Source organism: Cavia porcellus, unplaced genomic scaffold (genome assembly GCF_034190915.1).
Source record: "Cavia porcellus strain 051 isolate PalLab524CR breed Dunkin Hartley unplaced genomic scaffold, mCavPor4.1 scaffold_21, whole genome shotgun sequence".
In the NCBI taxonomy this organism is placed as follows: Eukaryota; Metazoa; Chordata; class Mammalia; order Rodentia; family Caviidae; genus Cavia; species Cavia porcellus.
The window spans coordinates 8,126,808-8,153,697 of record NW_026947504.1 but is presented as its reverse complement, the minus strand read 5'-3'; the positions used below and the strand labels follow the sequence as shown (position 1 = coordinate 8,153,697).

Below are 26,890 nucleotides of genomic sequence, written 5' to 3'. Positions count from 1 at the left end.
AGATATGCAAATAGGATTTATAAGATAGGATTCCAGTGGCTGCCCACAGAATCAAATATCAGAAGTGTACAAAAAAATTGTTTGCATGCCACTCTTCCAAAAATGTTATACAGATTCAATGCAATCTCAATGAAAATACCATCAACATACCTCATAGATCTAGAGAACTCACTCCTAAAATCCATCTGGAACAAGAAGAGACTTGGAATAGCAAAGGCTATTCTAAGCAGCAAAGGCAAGGCAGGAGGCATCACAATCCCGGACTTGAAGTTATACTACAAAGCAACTGTAATAAAATCAACATGGTGCTGGAATGAAAACAGATCTGAAGATCAATGGAATAGATTAGAAGATACAGCCACAACTACAAACACACTCAACCACCTTATCTTTGATAAAGGAGCCAAGGAGGTTCACTGGAAGAATGACAGTCTCTTTAATAAATGGTGTTGGAAAAAGTGGCTCTCCATACGTCAAAAACTAAAACTAGACCCATGCCTATCACCATGTATGAAAATAAAATCTAAATGGATCAAAGATCTAAATAGTAAAACAGAAACACTAAATCTATTGGAAGACAAATTGGGTAAAAACCTTGAAGACATAGGAGTAGGTAGAGAATTCATGAAAAGGACTCAAACCGCATGGGAAATACTTCCCAGAGTCAATAATTGGGATCACCTCTTATTAAAAAGTTTCTGCACGTCAAAAGAAATCTCCAGCATAGTGAAAAGAAAACCCACAAACTGGGAAAAAATCTTAGTGAACTGCCCCTCAGACAAAGGACTTCTATCTAAAACATACAAAGAATTAAAAAAATCAGACCCCCAAAATTCAAAGACCCAATCCAAAAGTGGGCATCAGAGATGAATAAACAATTTTCAAATGAAGAAATACAAACGGCAAATAAATATATGAAAAAATGTTCATCATCATTAGTCATTAGAAAATGCAAATTAAAACCACACTGAGATTTCATCTCACTCCTGAAAGAATGGCCAGGATCAAGAAAACCACCACCAACAAATGCTGGAGAAGCTGTGGGGAAAAAGGAACTCTCCTGCACTGTTGGTGGAAGTGTAGACTAGTGCAACCATTGTGGAGGTCAGGCTGGAGATTTCTCAGAAAGCTGGGACTGGAAGCCCCATTTGACCGAGCTATACCACTTCTAGGCATATTCCCAGAAGAACTGAAAGCATCATACCACAGTGATATATGTGCACCCATGTTTATAGCAGCACAATTTGTAATAGCCAGATCTTGGAAACAACCTAAGTGACCATCAACTGAAGAATGGATAAAACAGTTGTCGGTGGGGCTGGGGACTTACCTCAGCGGCATAAGCGCCTGCCTTGCAAGCAGGCAATCGTGAGTTCGATCCCTGGTACCGATAAAAAAGGAAAAACACACACAAAAAAGTTGTGGTATTTTTACACAATGGAGTTCTACTCAGCTATAAAGAATGATCACATTGAGACTTTTATAAATAAATGGACGCAGTTTGAGACCATACTCATAAGTGAAATAAATCAAACTCACATGTATAAATACCGAATAGTTTCCCTAGTGTAAGAAATGATAAGAATACATAAAAGTATGTGGTAATCATGATTCCCAGTCATATTGGTTTGAAGCCATATAATGTTTTCACTCAATAATTGCAATGGTTTTAACCTGGGTTATTCGATTTTAGTATCTGTGATAGTAAGAATAGTTATTTTGAAGAAAACAACACATCATAAAAGCTAGTGCTGATTTAATATCATCTTGTTTTGAAGTCCCATCAAGCTGTTGTACATCTGTTTCCACTGGTTTTAACATGTTGTGTCTTACTATATTTTACTATATGTGATAGTATAAACAAAAATTTTTATAGGCAAAGAGATAATATAGAAACTGTTGTTCGTTTTCTGTTAGCTGGTTCTAAATACCCTATAATTCTTTCATTCTCTTGAATGGCTTCACACTGTCTTGATATGCTTAATGCTATAGCATATGAAGTTATACTCAAATAATTCAAGGAAAGAGGCATTATGGTGACTACTATTATGTTAGATTATCTGATGCTTAAATTGTTCAGTTCTGACCTGCATTGTTCTGTTACAATGTCCTCTTTTATCACAATCTCCCCCCTTTTTTAATTAATCTATTTTTTCTCATTTTTTTAATTAAGAGAAAACTAAATTTAAAAATAGAGGGACATATTATAGTAACTTTTTTGTTTTCCTATTAACCTGATTTGAACCCCAGTATTTCTCTCCCCATCTTTTTTAAAATTTTATTTAAAAGGAAAAAGAGAAAAAACAGAACAAAACAAAGCAGTGTAAGGGTACAAGAAATACAAAACTACAAAAAAATGTAAGAAATCACCGGTTAATAGATTACACATTATCATTTTAGAGATAGTTGCTCAAGTCACAGTATCAAAGCATACAAAGTGGACATTCAAACAGTGAGACTGCAAACAGTTGTGTTCAATGATCCAACCAAAAACATTAATATGGTCAGCTATTTAACACCCCTAAACACACTTGCAGTTGTATCCTTTAGAGCACTTTCATTCCCTCTCTTTTTTACAACAAAATTTACACATTTTGGGTTTTATTACTCCTTAGTTCTTACTGCTTTTTTTGGAATAGAATAAAGTCAAATATGGCAAAACAAAGCTGTCAGTCAAAACCAAGGATAGACATAGTACATGATGTAAAAACAGAGTACAAGGTTATCAACAATGGTTACCATAATGCCTCTTGCTTCCTTAAAAAGAATTGTCTATCTCATTAGGTATCATAAAGTTGAACAAAACAGTAGAGAACAAGACCAATAAAACTTAAACATTGTAAACATTACAGGACTTCCAAAGGAGATAATAGTCAAACCAGAATGGGCATCTTAGTGAATTTTATTGCCTTCAAATTAGTTGCCTATACCCTCAAACTTGATACTATCATACAGAATGGAAAAGAGTCTAATCAGTCAAAACAAGGTAGAAGCATTACAGGACTTCAAATCAAGTTAATAGGAAATCAAAAAAGTTACTATAATATATCCTGCTAATTTTTTAAATTTTTCCCCTTAATTAAAAAAACCATAAAAAATAACTAACTAGTTTTTTTAATGAATAAGGGAGAGATTGAGATAAAAGAGGACATAACAACATAACAATACAGGTCAAAGCATGACTGTTTCAGCAACCTAGTGCTTCACCACCAAATAACCCGACTTAATAGTAGTTACCAATAGTGTCTCTCTTTTTCCTTGAAATATTTGAATATAGCTTCATATACTATAGCTTCAAATAATTCCATATTAAGAAGCCCAGAATAGAGCCATTCCAATTAATAAGTGAAAACTTTATAAGGCTTCAAGGCCACATAATGGGAAATCATGACTACCACATACTTTTATATATTTGAAGCATTACTTACATTAGGGAAACTAATCAGTATTCACACATGCGAGATTGATTTATTTCACTTATGAGTATGGTCTCAAGCTGTGCCCATTTATTGATAAATATCTCAATGTGATCCTTCTTTATAGCTGAGTAATATTCCATTGTATAAAAATACCACAACGTTTTTATCCATTCCTCAGTTGATGGACACTTGAGTTGTTAACAAGATCTGGAAACAAATTGTGCTGCTATAAACATGGGTGCACATATATCACTGTAGTTTGATGCTTTCAGTTTTTCTGGGAATATGCCTATAAGTGGAATAGCTGGAACAAATGGAACTCCCAAACCTGGCTTTTTGAGAAATCTCCAGACTGACCTCCACAAAGGCTGTACCAGTCTACACTCCCACCAACAGTGTAAGACAGTTCCTTTTTCCCCACAGCCTCTCCAGCATTTGTTGTTGTTGGGTTTCTTGATCCTGGCCATTCGTTCAGGAGTGAGATGAAATCTCAGTGTGGTTTTAATTTGCATTTCTCTAATGACCAATGATGATGAACATTTTTTCATGTATTTATTTGCCATTTATATTTCTTCATCTGTGCTCTCCCCATCTTGTTCTGATTATACTATATTCTATTTTGTTTGATAGTATCGTTTGAGGGTATAGGCAGCCACTCTGAAGGCAATAAGATATACTATGATGCCCATTATGGTTTGACTATTATTTTTTGAAGTCCTATAAGGTCTCCAGTATAGGTTTTATTGGTTTTGTTCTGTACTGTTTTGATCAATTGTATTATACCTGATGATATAGGCAACTCAATTTACAGATAGCAAGAGGCACAATGGTAACCACTTTTGATCACCTGGTATTCTATTTTTGCATCATGTACTATGCCCATCCTTCTGTTCTAACTGACTCTGTTTTGCTTAGTCACATTTGGTTTTATTCTCTTCAAAAAAGTAATAAGAACTGTGGGAGTATTAAAACCCAAAAAGTGTAATTGTTATTGCAAAAAGACAGGAAAGGAAGGTGGACTAAGGGATATAACTGCAGGTATGTTTGAGTGTGTAGGATGGAAAACCATATTACTGAGATTTTGTTGGATCATTGAATGGAACTGCCTCCAATATCACTGTATCAATGTCCACTTTATATGCTTTAATTTTATAATTTGGACAACTGTTTCTAAGAAGACAATATGTAACCTATTAACTAGTGATTACTTACTGTATATTTTTTTCTTGAAATTCTGTATCCCTTGTAGCCTTTTACTGCTTTGTTTTTTATGTTCTTTCTTGTTTCTCTTTAAATAAAAAAAACTTGAAGACATAGAGGTAGGTAGAGAATTCATGAACAAGAATCAAAATGCATGGGAAATACTTCCCAGAATCAATAACTGGGATCATGTCTTATTAAAAAGTTTCTGCATGTCAAAAGAAATCTCCAGCATAGTGAAAAGAAAACCCACAAACTGGGAAAAAATCTTTGTCTGTCCCTCAGACAAAGGACTTCTGTCTAAAACATATAAAGAATTTAAAAAGTCAGACCCCCAAAATTCAAAGATCCAATCCAAAAATGGACACCTGAGGTGAATATACAGTTCTCAGATGAAGAAATACAAATGGCAAATAAATACATGAAAAAATGTTCAGCATCATTAGTCATTAGAAAATGCAAATTAAAACCACACTGAGATTCCATCTCACTCCTGAAAAAATGGCCAGGATCAAGAAATCTACGAACAACAAATGCTGGAGAGGCTGTAGGGAAAAAGGAACTCTCCTGCACTGTTGGTGGGAGTGTAGACTAGTGCAACCATTGTGGAGGTCAGGCTGGAGATTCCTCAAAAATCTGGGATTGGAAGTCCCATTTGACTCAGCTATTCTACTTCTAGGCATATTTCCAGAAGAACTGAAAACATCATACCACAGTGATATATGTGCACCCATGTTTGTAGCATCCCAATTTGTAATAGCCAGATCTTGGAAACAACCTAAGTGTTCATCAACTGAGGAATGGATAAAAAAAGTTGTGGTATTTTTACACAATGGAGTACTACTCAGCTATAAAGAAGGATCACATTGAGATATTTATAAATATATGGATGCAACTTGATACCATACTCATAAGCGAAATAAATCAAACTCACATGTATAAATAAGGTATAGTCTCCCTAGTGTAAGTAATAGTAAGAGTACATAAGATTTTATGGTAATCGTGATTCCTGATTACATTGCTTTGAAGCCTTATAATGTTTTCATTCGTTAGTTGGAATGGTTTTGTCCTGGTTTGTTTTATTTTGTTATCTGAATGGTGTTAACATCTATTTTGAAGAAAACAAGACATTATAATAGCCAGTGCTGATTTAATATCATCTTGCTTTGAAGTCCTACCATGCTTTTGTTCTTCTGTTTCTATTGGTTCTATCATGTTGTATCTTATTGGATTTTATTATGTGTGATAATATAAACAAATTTTCTATGGAAAATGAGATAATATAGTAGCCATTGTTCATTTTGTGTTATTTGGTTCTGAATGTCTTGCAATACTTTCATTCTCTTGAATGGTTTTATACTATTTTGTTATGTTAACACTATTGTATATTAAGTTATGCTCAACTATTTCAAAGAAAGAGACATTATGGTAGCTATTGTTAATTATGGGCTGTCCTGTGGTGAAATACTGTGTTGCTTACATTGTTCTGTTCTGATCTGCTTTGCTATGTCCTTTTTTATTTAAAGAGAAAAAAAAAGAAAAAAGGGTAGAAATAATATAGAACTTCAGAAAAATAAACAGTAAGAAATCACTAGTTTGTAAGTTACATATTGTCATCTTAGAAATAGTTGTTCAGGTTACAAAATTAAAGCATACAAAGTGATATTCAAATAATGACACTGCAAACATTTCTGCTCAATGATTCAACAAAAACTTAGTAAGATAGTTATCAGCCCTACACATTTGTTTTTTATCTTAAAGAGGGTAATATTAAACATGTCAAGACAGAACAAAACAGTTCATAAGGAAACAATTTTAAGAAACATAGATTTCAAAGCAAGTCTACTGGAGATCTCACCGTCTATCTTATTGTCTCTGGTTTTCTTCCAAATAGTTGTCCCCATCTTCGCCCACATTACATACTGCATATTATAGAACTAATCAAATCATTACAGGATGATGAAGGCTTTTTAGGTCTTCAAGACCTAATTTTGGGGAAGTCAATAATGACTACCATGTCTCTCATTCTCTTCGAAGTAGCTGTCTTTATCATGTATGCTGAAATTGAACATAAAAGACATTCACTCTGAATAGTGAATAATAGCATTGCTAGATTTTCTATCATGCTACAGAATTAGCATTGGGTTTCTTAGTGTCTCTTCTTCTTCAGAGTATCTGTTCATTACATCGTGTATTATATAATCTGTTCCCATAAATAGTTTAGAAATTCTTTCCATGTGTGAATCTCTACATGTATATCTATCCTTTCTGTATTTTAGGGAAAAACAGATCAAAACAAGACAACAAAACAAATTCCTAGAAAAATATGAAATGAAAAAGACATATAAGACCACAATATTAGGTAATCTACAGTAGTTACTATGCTTTCTCTTGTTATTTTCAATAGAATTGTCCACATCATCAGGCATTATATAGTTAAGCATAGTATTACATAGCTATTTTTATAAAAACACAACTTTGAAGACATTGTAGGACTTGAAAGCAGTTAATAGTCAAAACTGGAATGGATATCTTTTACATCTTGTCATCTTCAGAGTAGTTGCCTCTACTCTTAGACTTGATACTATCAAGCATACCAAATTGGAATAAAATTAGGCAAGGCAAAAATAGTGGTCTAATAAACCAGCTTCAAATAAGATCAGTCATAGTAAGACAATGTAAGTAATACAGGGTTTCAGTTTAAGTTAATAGGAATTTAAGGATAGTTACCGTAGTATAGCTTGCTATTTTTGGGGTAGTTGTCTGTGCCCTCAAATCTAGACTAGAACAGAATAAAATCAAACTCAACAGAATGATGAGACCACTGTGGCTTTTAAATTCTGATACACTTTTAACAATGTCCTCTGCCTTCCTTTTTTAGGCAGTTCCCCCCCTTTCCCCTTCTCAGGATGCTTTGTATATTTTGGGTCCCACTAGCTGCTTTAGTTTTTAGACTAGGGGGCCAACCTGTTATCTATCTGATTGTTGCTGAACCTTTTTACCCTTGAGCTTAATCTTGAGCTGTACTCCTTTACTTACTAAAGCCACAAAGGTTTGCCTTCCTTCCAGCTGTGTAGCTCTACACTGCACAAAAGTGTCATAACTTTCCAATCTATCTGTGGCTGCTGGACGAGTTGTCCCTATTTCTCTCTGGTTTCCTGTCACATATAGCATTGTTTTCTCATTTTTGACTCTCAATTTGTTAATCTTCTTTCAGCTTGAGTGTATTTCCTATTCAGAGCATATTGATGGATCCTTCCTTCTAATCTACTCTGCCTTTGTTTTTTTTTGTTAGTGTATCAGGGCTATCTATATTAAAGATTATAGCTTACCATCTCTGCCTCATCTCTGCTATTCTATTCTTCTGCTATTATTTGTCCACTTTACTCCTTCGTTCTACTGTCTGCCCCATTCATTGAGGCCTCTCTGTCACTGTTGTTGGAATCCTGGTATTTCTCTCTCTCTCTCTCTCTCTCTCTCTCTCTCTCTCTCTCTCTCTCTCTCTCTGGAATGTCCTTCAGTATATTTTGTAGGGTTGGGTTGGTGGCCATGAACTTACACAGTTCCTCCTTGTCTTGGAAATATCTTGTTTCTCCATTAATTTCGGGAGAGAGTTTTTCTGGGTACATCAGTCATATTTGAAAGTTATTTTGTTTCAGGGCTTAGACTATTTTTCCCCAGGCTCTTCTTGATTTGAGAGTTTGTGTTGATAAGTCTGTTGTTGTTTTGATGATTTGTCCTTTGTAGGTGATCTGCTTCTTTTCTCTGGCCACTTTTAATATTCTGTTCTTGTGGTGGATTTCTGGAATCTTGATTATTATATGTCTGGGTGTAGATCTGTTTTGGTTGTAGTTGGCAGGAGTTCTGTGTGCCTCATTTATCTGGATATCGTTTCTTTTTCCTATCCTTGGGAAGTTTTCCTTAATTATATCTGTGAATAATCTTTGTAGTTCATTTGTGGTTACTTTTGCTTCTTCGCTCATGTTTTTTATTCTTAAGTTATAAATCCTCTTGTCATCTTCTAGCCTTTAAATTGTTTCCTCCTGGTTCCTTGTTATTTTTAAGAGATCTTTTCTTTCACGATCACACATCATAAATCTCTCTTCAAGTTTCGAAAGGCTAACTTTAGTTTCTGTCAAGGCATTTTGCCAGCTTTCAATGGAGTTTTTAGTTTCCTGATAATTTCTTTGGCTCTGTTTCATGTATTCTAGATTTTGTTTATATTCTTCATCAAAGGTTTCTCTTCCTTTTCTGAGTTCCTCCATTCTTCCATCTGTGTTCTCTTGGGAGGGGATTATCATTTCTTTAATCTTTTTATGTCTTGCCTCACTTGGATCAGAAGTACAGTTTTAAATTCATCTATGAGGTCACGAAGGTATTTCTTTATGTCCACTATTGCTGTGTCTAATATTGCATGATTATTCTATTAGTTCTCTTCTGTATTTACCTCAGGGTCAGCGGCTGGAGGTTTTTTTTTTATTTCTATCTCTTGTCATGTTTCTGGTTTCTTTCAGACAGGTGTATCCTGGTGGTCCCTGGTCCTCTCCATATTGCTTAGGGACTTTCTGAAGCGTGCTGATTGGGGTTTTGCTGCCTTCCCCAATTTGCTGTTATTTGAGGTACAGGAAAGGATGGAAGGATGGTGCAGGCTAGCCTCGAGCCTCTGATCCAGTTGACCCACAATTTCCTTCAGCGACTTAGGCTGTACCTTGTGGATGTCACACAGTCGTGAGCTTTTTGTCTCTGGCTATTGGGTCCCCACCAAGATGTAGCTCAGCCCCAGCAGAGCCCACCAGTCCTCTCTGCACCAGGGGTGGATGACTGACACCTTCACGTCACTGGGCTATGCCCAGCTCCAAGATGTCCTCCAGCCAGTGACAGCAGCCGTGGGACCCAATCCCCAGCACTCACGGGAAATCAATGCAGTTTTTCCTCTTGGCTCCACTCCATGCTGTGCTGTGTCCTCCTGCCAAAGGCTTGGGACTCAACAATTTCCATTATTGGCAGCTGTGGCTTCAGCTCGACCTTGAATTTCCTGAATCCACAGCACTTCCAGCACAGTGCGGCCTGGTCTCAGTGAGCGCACAGGGCTCCAGCCCTCCACTTGCATTTTTCCTTCCTCCGCAGAGGTAGATTCTAGCTTCATGTGGTTTTTCCACATCTAGATCAGCATCCTGCATCTTCAGAAAACTGAGCAGTGCCCAGCTTTGGTGCCTAGGCACATGGTCCTCTCCGTGGCCTCCTCTGGCATGGGACCCTGGGACCCAATTTCCAGTACTCACCGAGAGCCAATCTTGGTATGTCCTCTTTTGTCTTAATCACCTTAAAATTTTAAAAAAAGTTTTTTAATTAAAAAAAATCTGTTACATCTTTGCCTTTTGCTTATAATTGCTTATGCTTTGTCTGGGTTATAGTTTTGTTAAAATTATAATATATCTAAGTAAAACCATGAGGTGTTTGTAGGGTTTTGTTTTTGTATAAGTGCATTTAAACTAGTTACCTAAATTAACTGATACTCCTTGCTTGACTTTATTTAGAAAAAATGCTAGAGCGAGTAATATTAGAATGCCTCTGGTAGAGTTTAATATAAACTTTTATAAAATGGGTCTTGTTAAATAAAATCTAGCTCAGACTTGGAAAATACACATGCCTACAATAAAGCTGGGACTCCTTCTACCATTTAAACAGCACTAGGATGAAGGCTGGCCTCAAAGACTTGGAGGACAGGTTTCACTGAGACAGACTGGCTCTGACCCTCCTCTACACTCTAGAGGAAATTTCAAGCCTGTTTCACTTCAGTTTCCTTTGTTTTGCTTTACTTCCAGTCTTTTCCCCCACTTTGTACTTTCCTTTTTAGGGGCATGTAAATCAGAAACAACTCAATTATTCCAATGTTTTTCTCCTACTAAGTCCATAGAAAATGAGCATTTGCAAATGCCAAAGACAGATAAGTCATCTTAGATGAGGAATATATATCCTATCTCTGGGTCATATGAGACATAGAATTTTGCCCATCCAGGACAATACACATAGCTTAGTCCCAGCCTAGTGATCTTAGTGAATCTCCTCCAGGAAACAAGCAGAGGCACTGTGGAAAGAATCAACTTCTGGATGAAACCAAAAGGAGCTATTTCCAAAAGCAGCACACTTATAGGAACAAAGCATGTTTAGACTAAAGGAGGCTTTCCAACTTTTCAAGGTGTAGAATTTAAAATCTTTAGTGTCAACTTATAATGCACTAGTTAATAATTATGCTTAGGATTTTAACTATTCCTTAAAGAGCTATGATGAACAATGGTTACTCTACTAGCTAATTAAACACTCTTATAGCAGCTACTACTCTTAAAAGCACAGGACCGGTTTCCCCAGCATCTTTCATGAATCCCCATTGAAGCCAATGGCCAATGGAACCAATGAAATGTAGAACAGACATACAGCTGGATTCCTTTCTGAAGACTGATTTCTGGTTGTTTGGGCAGGTAGAAACTGAGAACAACCAAGAGGTCATGACCAGGACACCCAATGTTTTCTCAGTAGAAAAATGGCTCCCCAACTACGGACAAATCTCCACTTATCTATCATACTTTTTTCTGTTAGTAGACTAGAAACTTTCCCTAAGCTTTCTGGCGGATTTAAAAATCATTTAGACTACCCCTCTCTTTGGAAATTAGATGAGGTAGCCTGAAATAGTTGTTTGCATTGCACAGCAGATAGTAGAGGAATGATTTCCATTTGTGCCTTACCTATGTTAATTAGGAGTAAATAGCCTTTTCTTGTATGTGTGCATATAAGAATGATGTGCCTTTGCTAACATATAATATGTGATTGCTAGATAATGAATGTTTAACCTGCGAGCTTCAATGATATAAAAATTTAAATAAAATATAGTTGTGTTCCACTGCTAGGAAAGAGTACTTAGGTAATTAGATGGAGGACACAAATGTATGGAGACTTCTTTTGCCCTAGTGCATGAGGCAAGGCTCCTCTAGTCAATTGTTCTATACATTTCTAGAGGCAAACCCTTTTACAACCCAAGAAACACTCTATTTCCAATTCACCTTTTTATATATGCCCTCTTCCAATGAACAAAAGCAGTAGTTTATTACAGTTATGCTCCCTTCTTTAAACATTTCGACACAATAACTTATAAATGTCATATGAAAACAAAGTTCAAAAACTAACTGGGAAGATAAAATTGCATGCCAGTTCAAGGGTGGCTTGGCTGGTCAAATTTTGTCCTTTTTTTTTTTGTGGTACTGGGGGTTGAACTCATGACCTTGCTTATGCTGCTGAGCTAAATCTCTAGCCCTGTCTTCTACTTTCTCCAGTTGACATCCACCTGGAATCAACCCAAGGGACACCTTGAGAACATTGTCGAATAAGAATAAGAACGGGACACTTAATTATCTCCTTTCTGCATAGATAGGTAGCTCAAAGTCTCATGCACAACAGAGCTAGAGACATAGCTCAGCAAAAGGTCCTGAGTTTGATTCCTGATACAAAAGAAAGGTTTCATGCCATTACATGTTGCTTTTTACATTACAGACACGGGTAACTCAATGTCAAAGTCTCATACACTACAGGGCTAGAGACATAGCTCAGCAAAAGGCCCTGAGTTTGATTCTCGGTGCTGAAAAATAAAAGGTCTTATACCCTTTCATGTTGCTTTTTACATTACAGATATGAGCAATCAATGCCAAAATCCCTTGTTCCTTTGGAATGCATGTTTAAGCACTAGAAGATGTTCAACCCTCCCATGTTGAAAAGAGCCATTTGATATTTTTCTGCACATGTGCATGGTCTACCTTGTCGTGAGTGTCTTAGAGCACTCTGAACTCTGGGAAAGGTAAACACGCACACACGCCTGATCGGGACACGGGGGGTACAGTGCTCGGAAAGGAAGACAGGACACGGCACTTTTACTGTCTGCACCGCGTTACACTGCACTGCACGCACAATCTTTATTTTAGGATTTATATATAGTAAACCCGATCAGTTCATAGAGCCCAGATAATTAAGTAGTGAAAAGGCATTCTTTGTGGCAAGCTACAACGTGACAGACTATAATGTTTATTCTAAAGCTATCTAAGTGAAGTAAATAATCACAACCAGTTCTCATAACTTCTCTAGCCCAGGAAGAAATTCATTAGCTCAAGAATGTTGTTAATTTGTCTGCTGTTAGTGTCACAAAGGGTGGCCAGCCACTTCCTCAAGACTTCTGCAAAACAAAGCCAGCTCACAGTATGGATTCCAGAGGGTGAGGGGTCTCACTGAGAACAGGCATTCCTATTCTACCTCCTTCTCGCATACCAGGGCGGCTATTGTAAATTGCAGGTTAGAGGGGGTTGGGCCTACAAAGTGACACCTCATCCCCCACATACCTACCTACCCGCTAGTGCCAAAATGGAATGCAAAGGGAAGTACTGATTATGGTGTTCTTTTACAGTTAGAGGCATACTGTAAAAAAGAGGAAAAAGTGGTCAGAATTGTCTCATGTTCAAACTTTTTTAACATTAAAAGAATTCTTATTTATGCCCTATGTATAATTATAATCCTTATGAGACTGTTTTCATTCGTAGGTCTCTTTCTCTGAGTGATTTCAAACAAATTAAGCTAGAACTAGGAAAATTTTCAGATAACTGATAATTGCATCAACGTCCTTAGAGGACTTATACAGACTTAAGAGCTAAATTGGAAATGCTAATCTTAAATTAAATATTGACTTCTAGCTATTGAATTTGGAGATGAAACTCATATTGGTAATTTTAGCCAGATGATCAACAGCCAGGGGAACCACTTGTTCCCACTGGGGCCCAAGCATTTCCCACCCAAAACTCTTGCTCGCTTAACAACGGACAGGAGATTAAAACAGACATTTTCAAATGTGTATCTTGAAAATCTAAGAAGAACAAAAACTAAGCCTTCCAGTTATTTTATTTTTTATTTTAAAGAGATTAAGATAAAAGAGGGCATAACAAAGCAGATCAGATCAGAACAATGCAAAAAGCACATTATTTTACCACAAGACAACCCATAATTAACAGTAACTACCATAGTGTCTATTTGAAATAGTTGACAATAATTTCATATATGACAGGGTCAAGCATAACAAAGCAGTATAAAACCATTCAAGAGAATGAAAGCATTACAGGGCTTTCAGAACCAAATAGCAGAGAATGAACAATGGCTAGTATATTATCTCATTTTCCATAGAAAATTTGTTTATATTATCACACATAATAATATCCAATAAGATATAACAGGATAGAACCAAAGGCAACAGAAAAACAAAAGCATACTAGGACTTCAGAGTAAGGTGATACTAAATCAGCTCTGGCTATTTTAATGTCTTCTTTTCTTTAAAATAGCAGTTTATACTATCACAGATAATAAAATCAAACAAACTGGGATAAAACCATTCCAACTAATGAATGGAGACATTATAAGGCTTCAGAGCAATGTAATGGGGAATCATGATTACTATAAACTCTTATGTACTCTTACCATTTCTTACACTAGGGAGACTATTCAGTATTTATGCATATGAGCTTGATTTATCTCGCTAATGAGTATGGTCTCAAGTTGTGCCCATTTATTTATAAATATCTCAATGTGATCATTCTTTATAGCCTAGTAGTACTCCATTGTATAAAAATACCATGGCTTTTTTATCCATTCCTCAGTTGATGGACACTTAGGTTGTTTCCAAGATCTGGCTATTACAAATTATGTTGCTATAAACATGGGTACACATATATCACTGTGGTATGATGTTTTCAGTTCTTCTGGGAATATGCCTAGAAGTCTTCCAGTTATCTTAAATTGCCAGCTATTTTTCAGAAGAAAGATGAAAACCCCAGCTGACTTCTTAGTTAACTTATTAGAGGTAATAAAACATATGTCCATAGATTCTGATTCAATAAAGGGACAGATTTTCCTTAAAGACATGTTTATTACTCAGTCAATTCCAGATATTAGAAAAAATCATAAAAGATAGACTTTGCTCCAGATAGTCCTATTGATACTTTAGTACAAACTGGCTCCATAATATTCTATAATCAGAACTGGGAGAAAACCAAATAAAGAAAAGAAAGAAATCAAAAAGTGGCTGCCTTTGTTGTGGCCTTAAAAGAAACAGACCCTAAGTCTGACTCTTGGGGTTCCAAGAAGAGCTCAATAACTAGACTGAAGCACTACCACTGTGGAAAGTCAGGCCACCTTAAGAAGAACTGCTGTAAGAGGCATCCCAAGCCATTCCCTAACTGTTAACAGGTGATCACGGGATGTTGGACTGCCCTCTAAGGCCAAGGCACCAGAATTCAGACCCATCCTATTAGCTGTTCTGACAAGATTGAAGGGCCTCAGGGCCCTGCCTCCTCCTTCTGGTCAGACTGTCATCTCTACCTATCATCTCCGTGGAAGAGTCCTGAGCAATCATGAGAGGTAAAAACCAGCCTATTGCTTACATTGACACAAGTCTCTTTGTCTTCCTTCCAGGCATTCTACCTCAATAAACAGTCACCAAAATACATGTTGCTCCAACTGAAAGTGTAATAACTTTCTTTTCATTCATTCCTTTTGGTTATACCTAAAACCCAACTCTAATTTTGGAGTGAGCTTATCCTGTCTAAATGCTGCAATATATATCCAGGTTGCCAATTAATCAATGATGCTGAGAGAGGTTTCTACAAATATAGTACATATTGTTGTTAATATATATAACTTAAGAGAGTTTCTCTTTGGTCAAAATAATAATCTGGTTCTCATATATTACCAAAAATTTAGAGATAATTATAACTAAAGCTAGAGGGATTTATGACAAAATATCCATCTCCAATAATAAAAGGACATAAGTGTCAATGGGTCACAGTTGCTATCCCTTAGAAACAATTTCTAAATTTACCTGTCAGTTCTATTGCTCATGTTTTGATTATACATGCTTTGTATACATGCTTTAATTTTGCATGCTCTAATTAAAATTTGTTGTTGCCTAAAATCTGCCCCTAGGCAACATACAGATAAAACCAATAATAAATAAGCTAGATTCCTTTTAGATCCTTTTTACTGGGATCTACCAGATCTTTCCCAGAGAGAGTTATATGGTATATATCAGGTCCCTTACTATACTCAGCAGGCCTTAAATGACAGCAACTGGTCTCTCTCCCCTAAATGAAGAATTAAAATTAATATGACAGGCCATCCTCAAAAACTGGCAATGCTTGAGGTACTTGGACATTATAAAACTTGAATGCTATGTATGTGCCTGATCTATCTGTTAATATCTCAATAGCTATTCAAGATGTTAAATGACAAATCAATGACACATCAGATTCTAAAATTGCCTGAACTTCATCCTTATCCTCCTTATACAAAACCATTACTAGCTTCTCTTGGTGGAGGTCTTTGTTAAATGTATTCATAATTGTCCTAGTACTTCTATTTGGCCCATACATGTTTGTTTGCCTTTTCTTCCTCTGAAAGATTTCTGCCCTAGTAAATTTATTGGACATTGTGGTGGTGGTGGTCTAACATGGCAGAAGGCCAATGCAAAAGCAACATTTACCCTGATGAACACTTCTTCCTCCTTCCTCTTCAGCCCTGATTACAACTTCCTCTTTCCTTTCTGTGCATGCAAAGAGAATGCTAATAACTTCCTCCCATGTCATCAATGCCCACTCCAAGCACTGCTTCAGGTCAGAGGTCATAAAACCTCCTACCACATTTGTCTCTGACAGAGGAGAAATGCCCAATCCCACAAGTGGTGCATTCCTTTCCACATCCTCAATTAAGGCCACATTTTCTTTCCTTTTGCTTCTCTATTGCTCTGGAAAACTCAACATTTTGGTGCTGTGTGACATGGACTGGCAGTGTGTGTGGGATCTTGGGGTTCAACCCTGGTTCTGAGCTCCCCTGCCTATGAGCCACCCTTATTCCCTCGAACCTGCCTATTTGCCATTGCTAGCCTGCATCCAACAGCAATCCACCACATTAGTCACAGGTGAGCCACCTTTCTGTCTGGCGTTTCATGTCTCAGTTTCTCAGTTTACTCCACCAAGATCTCCCCCTTCCTCCTCACCAGACCCCTTAGATGATGTGCCTCCTGAGTTTACTCCTCCTCCCCCATATCCCCAAGCCCAAATCCCTCTGCCTTCACAGCCAGAGGTTTCTGAGACCTGCTTCACCCACTCCCGTTTCCTCACCCCAAGTGGCCTCTGATTCTTCCTTTACTTCCTCTCCCCAATCTCAGACTCCTCAATTCCCTCAACCTGAACCATCTATCTGATCAGACTCTTCTTTCCCTTCTGCTCTCACATTGCCATTTTCCCCCACCAGCTCACCACACTTGGTCTCATGTCTCTTAGCCGCCTAGCAAACCACATGGTATTTGACTGCCATCTGGTAATCCCATACCATGTGGTCCTCAGCAGCCATCTTGCTGTAAGTCACATAGAGGATAGCCACCATCTTGTGGTCCTCCACCATGTGGCAGTCCATCACTATCTTGTTGTGGGTCAAATAGTAACCAGTCACCACCTTGTGCTTCCCTGTCACATGGTAACAAATGGCCATCTTACAGTCAATCATCCTGTAACTGCCCACAAAGGACTGCTGGGTGGTTGGCTGCTCAGTGGCCATCTACATCTTTCATTCCACAGCCTTCTCAGCCTCAATCCCTATTCCTTCTTTGGGAACAGGCTGCTCCCAAAGTCTAATTCGTATTTGTGTTCCTCTTCCCCTCACTGACCTATCTCAGATTAACCATAAATTAGGTTCTTTTTCTATTCACCCACAAACTTATTTTAGACAGTTTAAATTTATAATAGTTATGATTTACATTCTAAGGATGTTTATGTGATTCTTATTACCACCCTCAGCTCACAAGAGCAGGCTCAGCTATAGTAAGCAGCTTGAGAGGAAGCCAATCATAGACATGAAACAAATATTACTAAAAGTGACCCTAGGTCTGCTATTCTTATTTCAAGATATCTCTGTTAATTGACCTACAAAAAGGTTCTCACTAGTCTATTTATATTTACAAATGTAAACCCTATAAAGAGTTATTATAATTCAAATTGGCCAAATATATTTGAGTGTACTATGATTGTGTAAGATATTTGTCTGTTAAATTGTATATAAATATATATATCTTTTTCATAATTGAGCTCAGTGATCTTTTCTGTTTTCTTTTATATTTTCAGATCATTTAATCAAGGTTTATTTTGGGTTATAGATTTAAAAGGCATGTTTCTACCTTGATTTCCAGCTGGTCAAAAATTGGTTATATATATATTGTTGTATCTTATTGTTTAAAAAATTGATGGGCTAAATGTTATGATTGGGTTTTTCATAAGTCATCAAAAATTACTTAATTAAACAATATCCCTTTGGGTTGAGATTGTTGGACAGGACTGAATTGATGAATAAGAAAGCAGGTACCTGGTAAAATTTTTACCAGTTCTTACTCATTAATTCAAGGCCCCAATAATCTCCATAGCCTTATGGGAGACACCCCAATTAAAAATATACTAAGGTTTTTTATTTTTAAATGCTAATACAAGTTTCATATGGCTAAGACAATTCAATATTGCTTATCTTATGGTATATTAAATATATTCATGCCTTCAAGTATACAAATCTTCAAAAATATATGATGATAAACATCTTCTTTCAGATCCAGACATCTGACTTTTTCTTCTGCTCCAGCCAGGAGGGTCAAGTCAAACCAACATGAGGTCATCAATAAAATGATAATTTTTAAGCAAAAATTTATGTAATTTATATGTTATATATGTGCCACTATACTTACAGAGGCTTAAACATTGAATACTCCAAGCAATGTCAGAAGTTTCTTCAAGGACATACTATAAAGGACAAGTTAAGTAAAAGCTTCTTATGTATTAGACAGAGATGACTGATCAAAAAAGGAATATCATATGTCAAAAATGCAAATTCAAGCATGCTACAAAATGTCATCATGATTGTCATACTGTAATATTAAGTATAGTCTTTATTTCTAATTTTCTGTATAAAATACATAACTTTGTCAACAGTCTATAGTGACAATTCTTATTTTATTTCTCAGTCTGCCCCTGACTTTCATGTGAAACTACAAAATGCTAAACTTGGCCTTCAAACCCCACAGGGAGAATTTCTTAATATGGCTTTTCATGTTTTCAACAACAGATAAAATTCAAAAGGAGGAAAAAGAGGCACAAAAAAAGAAACTTGCTAAATATCCATCTGATCTTTCAGCAGTGGCACTTGGGTCTCCTAAGACAGGTAAACCAAAATAAGGTGGAGCTGCCCAAACGCTTCCTGGACCCCAAGTGCAACAAGGAAGGACACGGCTAGAGAATGCCCCAGTCCACAACTTCCTCTGGGGTCTTGCCCTCTCTACAATCTCAAGGGTCATTGGAAGAAAGAGTGAGTAAACCATCCTCCAATTCCTTGCCCTCACAGGAGATCTCATCACCACCACTGGATTCATCACTGGTTGATCTACTTGGACTTGCTGCTGAAGAAGATTGATAGGGCCTGGGGTCCACATCCCCCATTACGGTATCCTCAGATCCCCAAGGAGACCTAACTGGACGTCTCAGGTAAGACATCCTCTATACTTGTAGGCAGGGGCCGTGTGTAGTGCTCTTCCTGAGTTTTTAGGCCATCATATTAAATCCTCAGTCTCTGTAGTGGGTGTTGATGGTCAACCTACACAGCCTCTTCAAACAGGGCCCATTCCATGCAGGTTCCAAACTCTCTTCTTCACCTACAGCTTTCTGGTAATACCAGCATTCCCCATGTCCCTTTTACATAAAGATTTTCTCTAAAACCTTAACCTCTCCTCAAGAGCGTATACCACACTTTTCTTTTTCTACTCATCAATTTCATGGACATACCCCTAGTCAAGACTGGAAGGTAGATTTTACACACATGCCCCACCACAAATGTTAAATATCTCCTTACCATTGTCTGTACTTTTTCAGGATGGATAGAAGCCTTTCCCACAAGCAGGAAACTGCTGACATAGTTACTAAGTTATAGTACAAGGAATCATTCCTAGGTTTAGTCTACCTCAGTGTATCCAGTCAGATAATGGTCCAGTCTCTATTTCTCGAATCACTCAACAGGTATCCTCAAGATTACACATCACCTGGTGCCTACACATTCCATACTATCCATGCTCCTCAGGAAAAGTAGAAAAAGCAAACAGGCTCATAAAAAATACCTCACAAAGTTCATTTTAGAACTACGCCAACCTTGGCCTCAACTTCTTCTCCTAGCTTTAGATGAGCTCGGGGTGCTTCCCCAGACTCCTACCTTTTTAATCCCTTTTAAAGTGATGTATAGATGACCATTCCTACTGTGCAATCTTCCTACCTCCCAAAGTCTCCCACTTGTTGTTGACTACATCCCAATTCTCTCCTTCCTCTGACACTTGTTATGACAACATGCCAATCTCTGTCTTCCTCAGCCCTCTGATGGGAGAAAACCAGATCCTCACATATCCCCAGGAGACCTAATTTATCTTAAATCTTCTAAGTGGGCAGGACTACAACCAAAGTGGAGTGGCCCACCACCTGATCTTGCTCACAATTCGAAAGGTGGTCAAGATTGCTGGACTGCCATCTTGGTTCTACATCACTCAAGCTAAGTAGTGCCCTCCTAACCCTAATTCCTTTGACTCTAAACATCCTAAGTGGTCACCACATCTCCTGTCCCCCACCCATCTCTGTCTCACCAAGGGCCCACAGCCACAACTTTCAAGCTAACTCATGTTTTGTTATTTTACCTGGTTCTTGATCCCTTCTGTTCTATTAGTTATTTTTTCACTGTAGGACTCTGGGCAGTCTTTCCTAAGGACTTCTACATTATACATAAATTACTTTTATACTGTGGTATGTAACAACTAACTTAGTTCTCTCCACCCTCAACTGTTTAGTTAAACATGAGACCCCTCTGGGTCTGTGCTCTTGTATCACTTACAGTGACACAGTCACAGCCCTCCCCAACCCTAGTCTATAACTTCCCAAAAATGATTTAGCTGTCAGGCTTTACATTTTTCATGCTCCCCATTCTGTCCAGCTCAACCCCTGGACCAAGGACAAGTCTTACCTACAATTTTACTTTTACCCTTTCAGACCAAGGAATAATTGCCTCCTGTAACTTCATCCCTCCTGACTCCACATTCAGTTTTCAGGTTCCCTACTGTTACCTTAGGCCTTATGCCCAAACCTTGGATAGGGGAACCTAACCAAAATGGAGTGTTTTGCCAATTTGTCACTTAACTATAGATACTCTTGCTCACCATGTTCATGGTGAAACAACACTTGGGTCATGGGCATCTTTCCTTCTACCTCTCCTGGGTGTTTTAATTATGATAATGATCTGCCACCTCTGTAGCTTCTTGCCTTTTTATTTCTCCAACCTAGGACGTGAGCATTCACCAATAATGAACTCCTTGTTCTGGCTGAAACACATGGAACCAGCTTCTACATGGGCATCAACCATCATTCTGTTGATCTCTTAACCCCAAAATGATGCCCCCATCCAGCAGGAAGTAGTCAGAGACTCATCACCTACTCCTAACAACAGAAAGACAGGAATGAAAGGCTTCTGTTTTAGTATAAATTACTGGACATTATGGCAGTGGTCTAATATGGTGAAAGGCCAAAGCAAAAACAATGCTTACCTTGACAACCACTTCCTCCTCCTTCCCCTTCATCCTTGATTACAACTTTCTCTTTCCTTTCCATGCATGCAAAGAGAATGTCAATCACTTCCTCACATGTCATCAATGCCTGCCTCAAGCACTGCTTTGGGTCAGAGGTCATAATACCTCCTGCCATATTTGTCTTTGACAGAGGAGAAATGCCCAACCCCACAAGGGACGTGCTCCTCCACATACTCAGTAATGGCCACTTTTTCTTTCCTTTTTCTTCTCTATTGCACCAGAAAAACCTAAAATCCCCTAGACTTAAGCAGTGTTCCTACCCAAGATAAAAACACCTGATGTCTATTGAGGGCTTTTAGATAGAACCTCTGCAGAGTATCCTTGACTGCTGACCAACAACTACAACCCCTGTCAGTGTGACGATCGGTCATTTCCCATTATTCCCTCATGGCAGCTCAGGTTATCTCTTCAGGGGAAGAATGTTATAGGCAGTTGAGTTAGCTAGAAATATTATAGGCAATTAGACAGGGTTGGGTCCTTGAAGGGCCAATGTAGAAGACCAGGTACTTTGCAACCTTGGAAGAGACAGACACCTCTGCTGAGGACCAGATCTCAAGACAAAAGGCAAAAGAAATACCTCTGCATCCTAAGTGTAAACATCAGGGATTGACATTCTAGGTAGGTATGGATCACCTTGAGGAAGTCAGGAGTCACCATCCCAACCTCCTACAGAAAGAATTATTGTTGTTTAAGCATGCCCACTTGCTACATGACTCACTTCCCCATTTGTTCCTGATTTGGTCAATTATACCTGAACAATTAATCCTATTGGTTGACTATAGTTCTGTCCCACCTTATACCCATCTGTCTTGCCAGTTTCCATGTTTTCCTCATCTTGAACCTGTCTCACTTTCTGGTTTTGTTCCATAAAAGTCCCTAGAAAAGACAGAGTCTTTGGCAACCCACTCAGGATTCCTTCTGTCTCTCCCAGACAGAAGCTTTCTTTCCCTCGATAACTATATTCTGCTCTTAAACTCCATTGTTTCTAAAATTCATTCTTTGATTTTAGAGATCACAAACTCATACCAGACATCTACTAGGTTGGAGTTTCATTCCTCTGTATCAATCACACCTGGCTTACAAGTATGTTTTAAAAGATAAATTTCAAGGGGAAGGTAAGTGTTCTAATTTCAAAAAAAGTAGAAAAAATACTGTACTAGAAATTTTAAAAATGTCATTTATTGCCTTTGAGCAAACTGGACACATAAAGAAAAAAATCAGTGAGCTTGAAGATATACCATTAGAAACTTCCCAAACTGAAAAAAATAATTATCCAAAAACATAAGATAATTATAACAGGTATAACTTACACAAAACAAAACTGATAGAATAAAAAGAGACAAAGACTGAAGAAATATTTGAAGTAATAATGACAGAATTTTCCAAAGTTAATGACACTAAATAACAAATTCACAAAGTTTAACAGTATACAACCCCCAAAATATACAGTTATATACTATATCATATTCAAACTTGAGAAAATTTTGAAGGAATTCAAGGAAGATCAGAAACTTATTTGGAGAGAACAAATGTTGAGGGCCATTCCATATTATTTGGGCAGAAATCATTTCATAATTAAAGTGTGATTAGAGTTTGTCCAAGGCCTAGTATCTTTTTTTATTTAAAGAAAAATAAAACAAGTAAAAGGGTACAGGTAATACGAATTTCAAAAAAATAAACAGTAAGAAATCACTAGTTAATAGATTACATATTGTCATCTTAGAAATAGTTGATCAAGTTACAAAATTAAGCATTTAAAGTGGACATTCAAACAGTGAGACTGCAAAAAGACATGTTCAATGATCCAACAAAAACTTAGTAATATGATCATCTATGTTACACACCTAAACACACTTGCAGTTGTGCCCTTTAGAGCACTTTCTTTTCCTCTCTTTTTACAGTAACATTTACACATTTTAGGTTATATTACTCCCACATTCTTATTACTTTTTTTGAAAGAGAATAAAACCAAATGTGACAAAACAAAGCAGTCAGTCAAAACAACGGATAGACGTAGTGCATGATATAAAAACAGAATACAAGGTAATCAACAATGGTTACCATAATGCCTCTTGCTACCTTAAAAAGAATTGCCTGTATCATCAACAAAACAGTACAGAACAAAACCAATAATACCTAAACATTGGAGACATTACTGAACTTCAAAAGAAGATAATAGTCAAACCAGAATGGGCATCATAGTGAATCTTATTGCCTTCAAAGTAGTTGTCTGTACCCTCAAAATTGATAATATCAAACAGAACAAAATAGAGTAAAATCAGTCAAAACAAGATGATGAGACCATACAGGGCTTAAAATCGAGTTAATGGGAAATCAAAAGAGTTACTATAATATATCCTGCTAATTTTTTAAAGTTTTCCCTTAATTAAAAAATAATAAAAATTTTTTAAATAGGGGGGAGATTGAGATTAAAAAGGACATAACAGCATAACAATACAGGTCAAACAGTACAATTTTTTTATTTAAGGAGAAAAAGAAAAAACAGAAAAAGGGTACAAGTAGTACAAAATTTAAAAAATAAACAGTAAGAAATCACTAGTTAGTAGATTACATATTCTCATCTTAGAAATAGTTGTTCAAGTTACAAAATTGAAGCATATAAAGTGGACTTTCAAACAGTGAGAGTGCAAATAGTTTTCTTCAATGATCCAAAAAACACTCAGTAATATGGTTATCTATCTTATACACTTAAACATATATGCAGTTATAACCTTTAGAGCACTTTCTTTTCTTTTATACAATGACAATTCACATTTTGGGTTTTATTACTCCCACAGTTCTTATTACTTTTTCTGAAGAGAGTAAAACCAAATGCAACATATCAGAACAGGGGCAGTTAAATCAAAAGGATGGACATAATAGATAATGTAAAAACAAAATATAAGGTGATCAACAATGGTTACCATACTGCCTCTTGCTATTTTAATAAGAATTGCCAGTTATAATAAAATTGAACAAAACAGTAAAGAATGAAACCAAAGCTTTGGAGACATTACAGGATTTTAAAAGAAAATAATAGTCAACCGGAATGGGTGTCATAATGATTCTTATTGTCTTCACAGTTATGCCTATACAAAGCAGAATAGAGGAAAATCAGTCAAAACAAGATGGTGAGGGCAATACAGGATTTCAAATCAAGTTAATAGGGAATCAAAGTAGATTACTATAATGTATCCTGCTATTTTTTTATTTATTTTTCCCTTAATTAAAAAAATTTTAAAAAGCAAATAAATTTTTAAAGGGGGGATTGAGATAAAAGAGGGCATAACAACAGAACATCACAGGTCAAAAACAACCATTTAAGCAAAATAGTGTTTCACCACAAGATACCCTGACATAAAAATAGTTACCATAGTGTCTCTTTCCTTGAAATCTTTGAGTATAACTTCGTATACTGTAGCACCAAACATATTAAGATACTATAAAACCATTCAAGAGAATGACATTATTACAGGGTATTTAGAACCAATTAACAGAAAATGAACAATGGTTTCTATATAAACTCATCTATAAAAGTTTTTGCTTATATTATCATATATAATAAAATCCAATAAGATACAACCTTTTAAGACCAATGGCAACAGAAGAATAGAAGTTTGATGGGACTTCAAAACAAGATGATACTAAATCAGCACTAGCTATTATGATGTCTTGTATTCTCCAAAATAGCTGTTCCTACCTTCCGATCTTCTCTGCCTCATTTCTGTTGAGCTCTTTCTCTGTCGTTTGTTGTCAGTTTGTCTTCTTCATTTCGATTTCTGCTCCATTCATTGTGGCCTCTCTGCCACTATTTCTGGGACCTTGGTATTTTCCTTTTTTAGCCTATGCTGCAGTATTCTCTGTAGAGTTGAATTGGAGGTTGCAAATTTCCCTAGTTCCTCTTTATCCTGGAAGCACCTTGTTTTTCCATCAATTTCTAGGGACAGTTATGCAGGATATATCAATCTTGGCTGGAGGTTATTATCTTTCAAAGCTTGAATTATTTCCCTCCACGTTCTTCGTGATTTGATGGTTTATGCTGAGAAGTCTGCTGTAATTCTGATGGGTGTTCCCTTGTAAGTGATCTGTTTCTTGTCTCTGACAGCTTTTAATATTCTCAAACAGACAATGTAAGCAACATAGTGTTTCACCACAAGATAATCCAACTTAATAGTAGTTACCATAGTGCCTCTTCCTTGAAATATTTGAGTACAACTTCGTATACTGTTATGGTTTGATAACTAGTGGTCAACTTAACACCAGCTGGATTACATCAGCATGCATTGGGAGAAGATGCTCCACCTGAGAAGTGTTACCAGGATAAATAGGTGGAGAAGAAGAGAGGTGTGGAGTGGGATTGAGGCATTATGGAGGCATTGTTAGTTCTCCTACGAGTTGCTGTCTGAGCTGTTGGTTCTCCTGGAGAAGATTTGGCCTCCACATCGAGCATTGCTTCCTGGCTCCAGAGGGGAAGACATGTGCTGCCTGGTCTCCAGGGTGAAGTCACGCTGCTTCCTGGCATGTTCCCAACTGTGCTTGTCGTCGGAGGAGCTCGGGGCCTCCGTGTCGCTGAGGACAACTGTGGTTCCTTTCAGGACAGCCCCACTCTTTGTTGTGAGTGTGACTTCTCGGCTCCAGTGTAGAACCCTCATCCCACTAGCACAGCTCCTTCATCCTGCTGGCATAGACTTTCTGGCTTCCACCGCTGACCCTTGGGTCTTCCCGGCACGAATCCATAAAAGAGACTGGCGTGAGTCCTTCTTGTGGGCTCTGGACTTCCAGTTGGACTCGTGGAGGCGTTGTTCTGAGCTCTGGGTTTTTATCTGGACTCATGTGGGACATTGCCATGGGGTGTAGACTCTTGACTAAATAATCTATGTCGTTGGTGTTGCGGATGGATTTCCTGCATTCTCCTGTGTTAACTTCCAGTGACCTTTATAAAAATATTATAAACTCCATGTCCTGATCTGAATTGTTCTCTGTGTATAACCCCGGACTACAACATATACTATAGCATCAAACATATCAAGACAGTGTGAAACCATTCAAGAGGATTAAAGTATTACAAGGTATTTAGAACCAGCTAACAGAAAATGAATGATGGTTTCTATATTATCTCTTTGCCTATAAAAATTTTTGTTTATACTATCACATATAATAAAATCTAATGACATACAACATGATAAAAGCAATGGAAACAGAAGAACAACAGTTTGATGGGACTTCAAAACAAGATATAAAATCAGCACTAGCTATTATGATGTCTTGTTCTCTTCAAAATAGCTGCTCATGTCATCACAGACCAATATCAAACAGCCCAGAATAAAATCATTCCAATTAATGAGTGAAAACTTTATAAGGCTTCAAAGCTATATAATGGGGAATCATGATTACCACATACTTTTATATATTTGAATCATTTCCTACACTAGGTAAACTATATGGTATTCACACATGTAAGTTTGACTTATTTCACTTATGAGTATGGTCTCAAGCTGTGCCCATTTATTTATAAATATCTCAATGTAATCCTTCTTTA

At 37.1% G+C, this 26,890-nt stretch overlaps 1 protein-coding gene across 1 annotated transcript in view; it reads left to right on the top strand.

Annotated features, from left to right (window-relative positions):
* LOC134472019 (uncharacterized) overlaps positions 1–26,890 on the top strand; it is a 153,862-nt gene that overhangs the window by 83,532 nt on the left and 43,440 nt on the right. The window contains exon 3 of the mRNA XM_063232858.1: positions 19,080–19,219. The gene's annotated coding sequence lies outside the window, so the exon portion shown is untranslated. The remainder of the gene's footprint in view (positions 1–19,079; positions 19,220–26,890) is intronic.